Raw genomic sequence first — 8,167 nt, 5'->3', positions numbered from 1 at the left:
TTATAATAGTAAAGCAATGGTAATAATTGATATTATTTATAATTTAATTAACACAAGCCAATCAATGCCTCTATAAGGATATTTAAGTAATTACACCAATAAAGAAGCTATCATGGGTTATACCCATTGTAGAAAAGATAACCACATAATCACGCATTCCCAAAATACCCAAACCTTTGAACAAATCACAAGAACATTTCAGTAAATATAAAAATACACATGCTATCTTAAGTAGTACCCAGCGTTATAACTACACTCAAAACAACCTTACAATCCTAAAATGCCCCTACTCTTACGGTTGAAATTCAAAGCCATTATTTGACCCAAACTCATTCTTATATAGTATAAGGATATGTAGGTATATATGTATGTATGTATGCATGTATGTATGTGGATTGTGTTTTGCATAATTCATGAAAGGAGTTAGCCATGACAAAAATACTGACCTTGTCATAAAACAATTTTCAACCTAAACCTCTCAATGAGCCTTCAGCTCCCCATTTGTTTTTCTCAGATTTTAATTTATTTCATTGATCAAAATATCATTAATGCTTTTTGTTTGGGTTAAATCTAAAAATATTGTTTTATTAGTTAAGTTTAGTTTCTAAAAGTAGAATATTCCAAATGTGACATATCAAAAATAGGAAAGAGTGCCAATAATTGTGAAATCTAAATTTCATTTTTTAATTAATCTTCCCAAAGTAGCATATGATCAGGTTTGAGGTTGGTTAATTTACCAAAAATTAGAATATACAATTAAACGTTATGAACATAATATTAAGGAAAATTTCCAAAATTCCTTTAGTCTTTTATTAACCTTAACAAAAGTAAGTATGTTTGTCCAAGAACTATAACATGTCACTAAGGAAACATCTTTCGAATATCTAAGTATACAAAGTGTGATTTGAATCTGTGGTGCTAAAATTTTGTGTCATCTTTTACATTATCTCTAAAAATTTCAAAATGTAAAACCAAATTTTAGTAAAATAACTTTTACAACTAAATATCAGTTATACTATTTACACATATGACACATATAAAGTGTGCCTTGATCACGAATTGATATCAATTGCAACCTGGAGCTACGTATATATATATATATATATATATATATATATATATATATATATAGGTAGAGATTTACACAAACCACAAACATGGAATCTGGTATGATAAATTTGGGAAGCTCTCTAAAAGTACCCTATGTTGGCTAAGGAGAAATTTGCATCAGTTCCACCCCGATACATACGACCTGATCCAACCAAACTTCATGGGGTCTCCACAGAGGAAATCCCAGTAATTGACATGCAAAGGTTGCTTTGTGACGAATCAGTGAATCCAGAGCTTGAAAAGTTGCATTTTGCCTGCAAAGAATGGGGCTTCTTCCAGGTTTGTCATTTTGTATTTGTATATGCATATATTAGGTATTGTTGTTGACCTAATAATGGAGTCTGATTGTAATAGTATTTGCTCAAAATCTACTAGTCATTTCAATTTGGTTTTTACCACAACTTTAACTTACTTTCAAGGGAATAAAATAATTCTGAAATATTTATTATGTTAATAACTATGACTTTTCAGGACTGTAGGTAAATGATATATCTTGCCACAAGTTTTTTTTTTTTTTCATATTGAAATGTTTCTTTTCTTGTAATTATCCAGAAATTTTATGTCAAAAGCAAGCATGCCTACCCTAATATATGAACTCATTTGGTTTTCTCTAGTAGTAGTACATAATGCATGACTAGAATGTAATCGGAGTGATCTCCTTTTCTTTCCTGCTTTTCCTCGGATCTTCTTTGAATTGTTATACAAGGGCAATCATCTAATTTAAATGGATATACATGCCTGCTGTTAAAATGGAGAAGTGTTATAATAGTCAGCACCAAATAATTAGTGACTGTACAATTTGTCACCAGCTGATTAATCATGGAGCGAGCTCTTCATTAGTGGACTAACTGAAACTAGAGATGCAAAAGCTTTTCATTTTGACGATTGAAGAGAAGAAGAGATTTGCCCAAGAGCCGGGCGATGTAGAAGGATATGGACAGGCCTTTGTTGTATCTGAGGAACAAAAACTTGACTGGGCTAACATGTTTTACATGGTCACTCTGCCAACTCACTTGAGAAAACCTCATTTACTTCCCAACCTTCCTCTTCCATTCAGGTACAAGAAAATTTGCACACACATTCATATCATTGTATTTAGGATGCATTTGATAAAATTGAAGTTTGAAAACTGAAATTTGAAATCTTAATATATTAAGTTATTGAATTATTAAGTATTAAATCATATACATTTGAGTGTATATCACATCCGGTGATAAGTGAAAAGTTTATCACTTATTTTTTATAGCAAGTTTTGCCTAAAAAATTTAATGACACTTAATTAATTCAGATGTTCAATTTTTGGTTATCAAATGTATCTGAATATATTAAGATCTAAATACATTAAGTTTAAATGATGAATTGTGTTGTCAAACACATGAGGACTATAGTAACATCACACATAGTATAACTTTTGAAAGTCATAAGCTTCTAAAATTCTCTACACTTGTCTAAACTTTTCAAAATTTTGTCGGTGAAAATACTTAAAAGGTAGGGATAAGATGATCATAGACTAGTAATAGGTTAAGAAAATAAGTGGTTAGTAGCAGTCTATAACTTTGCAAATTACCGTACCTGTAATCTTTCTATTTTCTTTTACATAAATTGTCAACATCTTGATATATATAAAGAAACTGAAAGTCTAGAATTGAAATTGTAAAGAGATATAATGCTGATTTTTATGATTTATAAACTGGATTTACAATAAAGAGACATTATTTAAGTGTGGCGGTTTGATTCTTTCATGTATTTTAATTGATGGAAATATGAACATTTTGGTCCTTTATTATAGCAGTGGTGGTTAATTTGGTTCTTTATATACTACCGCTTGCTAATTTATTCCTTATCTCCTCTGCTCCTTTATTTCTACAGTGGCAATGTCGATTATCTTTGTAATACCAACATTGCATGGAAGTTTATGAATTAAGGGTTGTAATTAGAGATTTGGGAAAATTAGGAGAGGGGAAATCAATTGATTACAAATACTGCATTGATTTTATTTTATGGAAATCAGGGATTAATTAGTCGACGGAAGTACGCAATAAATCTTCATCACTGAAATAAAGGACTTGAACTATATAATTCCCTTCTAATAAGCAAAGTAATAAAGGACTTGATGAGGTAATTAAGTACTTTGTCTTAAATCTTAAAGAACAATAAATAAAGAAAGATGTCGATAATGGTTATGCAGCATCTTAATCACTGTTTGTGAATTTTGTTTTGTCGAAAAAAATAATAATATATGTCTCATTCAGTTGTTGAGGGGTAAAAAAGACGATAACCACTCAATTATTCTTTATTCTAGGTCACAATTTGTTTATAAAAAGTATTCCATTGATGACTAAAATGCTTTATTCAGAAAAAAAAAATTTGATAATGCTGGTAGGTTGCCTGCCAGAACTAAACATATAATTGGTTAACAGAAAAAAGCTTTTACATATAATTGAAACCGAGGAGGCAATAATAAAGCCAAATGCTGTTACATGAAAAATTGTAGCAGAGAATATCCGAGTGTACGTAATATATATATTTTTATTATTAGATGCATTTATTTGGAAGTCGTATTGTCTTAGGGGCCGACGTACGACATGAAACATCGAATGTTACCCCTTCAATAAAATTCCATGTGTAATGATCAAGATAGCTTATCAGCCACTCCTTCAAAGGAAGAAAGAAAAAAAAAAGACAGCTTATCAGCCACAAAGTGTCCTAAGGATTGAATATTTTGATCATTATCTCTCTTAAAGTCTCCACATGATAGGCCTTTTCTTCCATTTTTTTTACCTTGGAGTCATTCTTAATTGTTTTCCAACATTTCTCTTCTTTTAATCATATGGCTATTGGCCACCCAATGACTTAAAGTCTTGGTGGAGTGGGAGGTTAAAGGTTCAAATCTTACCCAATATCACTTTGATACTATATGTGGTTTTCTCAAATCCATATGAGTGCGTACATTTGATTCAATGGTGATTCAATTCCCGTCGGTTTTTCAATGGATTCAGTTGGGTCTCCCCCTAAAATAGGTTAGCATATGACCAGAGTAGATCATGACGATTGACGAAAAATAAATTATATCATCTCTCTCTCTCTCTCTCTCTCTCTCTCTCTCTCATACAGGAAAATATATCCTCTCGTTTTTCTTAAAGGGACAATTTCAGAAACCTCTCCTTAGGTTTCTGATAATTTCATTGAGCTCCCTCAAGGTTGTAAAAATAACATTTACCTCCTTTGCCCACATAAAATGATAATATTAGTTTTAACATTTTAATAAAACTCTCTTGTTAGATATACTTTTACAAAAAATGGTATTAATAATTATTTTTCTTTTCTTTTTCTATTCTTATTCCCCCTTTTATATTTTTGCCAATAAAACCATAAAATATAAACATTGATAGCATAAATGTTTTACTAGTGACATTTTTTATGACTTTGAATGTGATCTAATTTTTACTTGCTGATTTTTTTTGGTACCCAAAGCAACATTAACTCAAAAGAAAAGCCCAAAATTGCTACCAAGCTATGATAGTTCCACCGATCCAAAATTCTACAAACTTTAAAAGAATTATGACAGTATTTTCTTTTTCAAATTAAAAAATACATACCCTGGTAAATCACCATTAAAAGTAGTTTATCATAGTGATAGAACTATTGTCATCTTTGCTTATCAAATAATAAATATGGTGTTAAAAACTTCACACTCTTTTTGTATATTTGTGTTAAATATATTATGATTGTTCTGGAAAGTAATTCAAATGTTATAAGTTGAGGGTACTTTAGGATATTCATTAAAATTTTGACCAAGTCTAAGGTTTGGTTACCAAAAGTGTCAAATTAGGGGAGGAAGGTGTAATTTTTGAAACCTTAAGGGAGCTCAATGAAATTATTAAAAATCTTAGGGAAGGTTTATGAAATTATCCCTTTCTTAAATCTCACCTTCTTAATTGTCTTTATGAGGAAAATTAATAAGCCACAGGTTGGGGACACGGAGGATAATTGTTCATCCTCATTGATTGCATCCCTTCTTGAAAAAGCATTGTCATATCTTCAAGCTTCATTCCTAATGCTTTTGTCATTTGCTCAAGGACCTTGATGGCAAGGATTTTCAATTCCCTTGAGTACTGGTCTAGAGTTTCTCTAGAATGTTAAAAAAAAGAATGTAAATAAAAAGTAAAGAATATCCAATATATAATAACAATGCACAATGCATAATTGAAAATCCTTGCCATCAAGGTCCTTGAGCAAATGACAAAAGCATTAGGAATGAAGCTTGAAGGTTTGACAATGCTTTTTCAAGAAGGGATGCAATCAATGAGGATGAACAATTATCCTCCGTGTCCCCAACCTGAGCTAGTGATGGGTCTTTGCCCCCACTCTGATGCTGGTGGGCTTACCATAGTGCTTCAAGGCAATGAAGTGGAAGGCCTCCAAATCAAAAAGGCTGGAGCTTGGGTTCCTGTTGTACCACTTCCTAATGCATTCATAGTCAATGTTGGAGACATTTTAGAGGTAATCATGCTCAAAACCCTTTCTCCCAAGATGCAATGTGAATATGAACAATCTCTTCAAATTGCTTTTCTGTTTATATAATTACAACATCTATCTAATTTTTGGCCTCCCTTATGAGATATTTTCAAATTGCTTTCTACAATTATGAACATATATGGAAATTAGAATGTCCTTCCCATATTTTAATAGGATTCAAGAGATAATCTTTCCGATTATGATTAGTATGCCTACACTAGGTTGATGTGTAAGACTAATTATTAACTTGCACTGCCCAGAAAATGAGGCAAGGTCAAATTGTAGCTTTCATCCCAAAATTTAACTTCTGACAAATCCGTGCCTAAACTTCTAACTTTGGCTACTTTGTCAGAGTTAAACGAATGTTGTTTCTTAGTAGAATATTGACTACTTTAATAGAATACGTATCTTTATAAAGTCAAAAAAAGCATAAAATATATGGCTGAAAAGGTCTTATATTGAAAAAACCTGGGCATAATAACTTCGAAATTAGTATTGTACATGCCCTTACACCCCACCCTCCAAATTATTGCTTACCTGTGATGTACGAGTGGTAAAATTCAAACTACTTTCCTTTCATCATTTTGAAAAAAGTACTTGCTCTTTTCTCCAACAAATTTGTTTTGATTTTCAGAAAGTAGTTTACTTTTTGTCTTGATTTCAAAGCTAATTACACGAGTTACTTACAAATCATGTCCTGGATCTATTAGGGTATTGCTTCTGAATTCTATCTCCAATGTTTTTGGGGCATGACAGTAGTTGTAGGTGGACTCACAAGATTACGATGTTAACCATATCCTATTACTGAGCCTAATTGAACTTTTATGAGAATGTATACTACATAGTACACAGTTGGGAATAATGTGACGTTTTTTAACTGAGATGCAGATTGTGACAAATGGGATTTACAAGAGTGTTGAGCATCGGGCAACTGTGAATTTGCACAATGAAAGGCTTTCCATTGCAACGTTCTTTTCCCCAAAACTGGATGGTGACATGGGTCCAGCGCCAAGTCTTATGACCCTTGAAAATCCAGTAATTTTCAGTAGAATTAGTATGATTGACTATTTAAAAGCGTTTTTTTTCCCGTGAACTAGATGGGAAATCATTCATTGACGCAATGAGGACCCAAATCGAAGACTTTTAGGCTCTTAGTCCCTTTATGATTTTTCTCTTTGGAACTAATGTACATTGTTGATATGGTGTCCCCTCTTCATCGCCTCCCCCAACTTTCATTCACCACAATATGTATAATTGTTTAAAAATTAATCTTGTATACACTGTATATGCTATTAGATTCGAATGCATGACAACTAATATTAATTTAAATTCAAAATTCAAAATTGGAATAAATAGTATGCATTCAGATTTAATACTGTATACATTATTAATGTATAGAAAATTAATCTATTTTTAAATATGAAAGAGAATGATGAGTAATTGTATGTGCTATCAACGACGTATTAGAAGTCACTCTTTATGCCAGATCTTGATAAGGGGAACCAAAAAAAAAAAAAAAAACTCTTTGCTATTTTACCTTTTTCCTCTAGTACTTATTTTAGGCGCAATTATAAATCTTTGAATATATTGCTATTCCATAAGTCCTCTTTGTATTAAATTCATATTTTGGGTTTTTCTATTATGTCCTTAAAAGTATAGCACAGAATAAGCATATAAAATAGAAAGGATGGACTCGCTATAAATTTCAATTATTATTATTTATTTTTTGAATAATAAAATCTTGTTCAAATAAGTGAAATATAGATCCATCTTCTATTGTGTGTCCTGAATAGAACAACTCTTAAAGTTGTAAACCTTGTTACTTGACTACATCTCAACCATCAATGATTTGCAAAGATTTGCTGATTAGACAATTATATACCAAGTATCACTCCGTTGCGTGATCCATCATCGAGGTGATTGACTGAGGGACGACAATTCGTCCTTGAGACTTCATCTTCATGGTTTCATTATTGAAAGCTAGAAATGAAACCATTCAATGCTATAGGTCACCTAACCATCGGGCAGCATAGATGCCAACTTTATTCACTTTCATTCTAATGGCATGGGAATTAAGAGGTGGAGAGGGGTCACGATCGGTAAGTATGCCTGCCCCGTAGCTATAGAAATGGGGCGCAGAGAAATGCGAAGTGGGAATAGGGGTTGCGGGAATTTGTCTCGGTACTATCCCCACCTATAAATTAAATAAATTAATTAATATGTAACTATATTTGTCAATATCTATGTACATATTATATAGGGCAAAAAACTTCAGCGGCCATTAAACTATTGGTCAGATCATGTTTTGGCCATCAAACTATTTTTCGTCCATAATTGACCACCAAACAACTTAATCAGTAAACACGTGACCATTTGATCGATAATTGCTATTAATATGTGAAATTAACACTACACATGGCAAAGCACAGGGGCTATTTTGTCCACCAACTACGCAGGAGCTGCCACAAATGCCTTAATTAAGCCCAATCTCCATTTTATTACTGCAATTTCACCTTAGGATTGGAAGAAAGAAAAGAGA

The 8,167-nt window shown here is 32.0% G+C and overlaps 1 pseudogene; it reads left to right on the top strand.

The window, feature by feature from the left end:
* Window positions 1–1,144: 1,144 nt before the first annotated feature.
* Window positions 1,145–6,904, top strand: LOC113713997 (oxoglutarate-dependent flavonoid 7-O-demethylase 1-like; annotated as a pseudogene).
* The last annotated feature ends 1,263 nt before the right edge of the window (window positions 6,905–8,167 follow it).

Source organism: Coffea arabica, chromosome 9c (genome assembly GCF_036785885.1).
Source record: "Coffea arabica cultivar ET-39 chromosome 9c, Coffea Arabica ET-39 HiFi, whole genome shotgun sequence".
NCBI lineage: Eukaryota > Viridiplantae > Streptophyta > Magnoliopsida > Gentianales > Rubiaceae > Coffea > Coffea arabica.
Note: the sequence above shows the minus strand (reverse complement) of the source record. Positions and strands in the feature narration are given on the sequence as shown.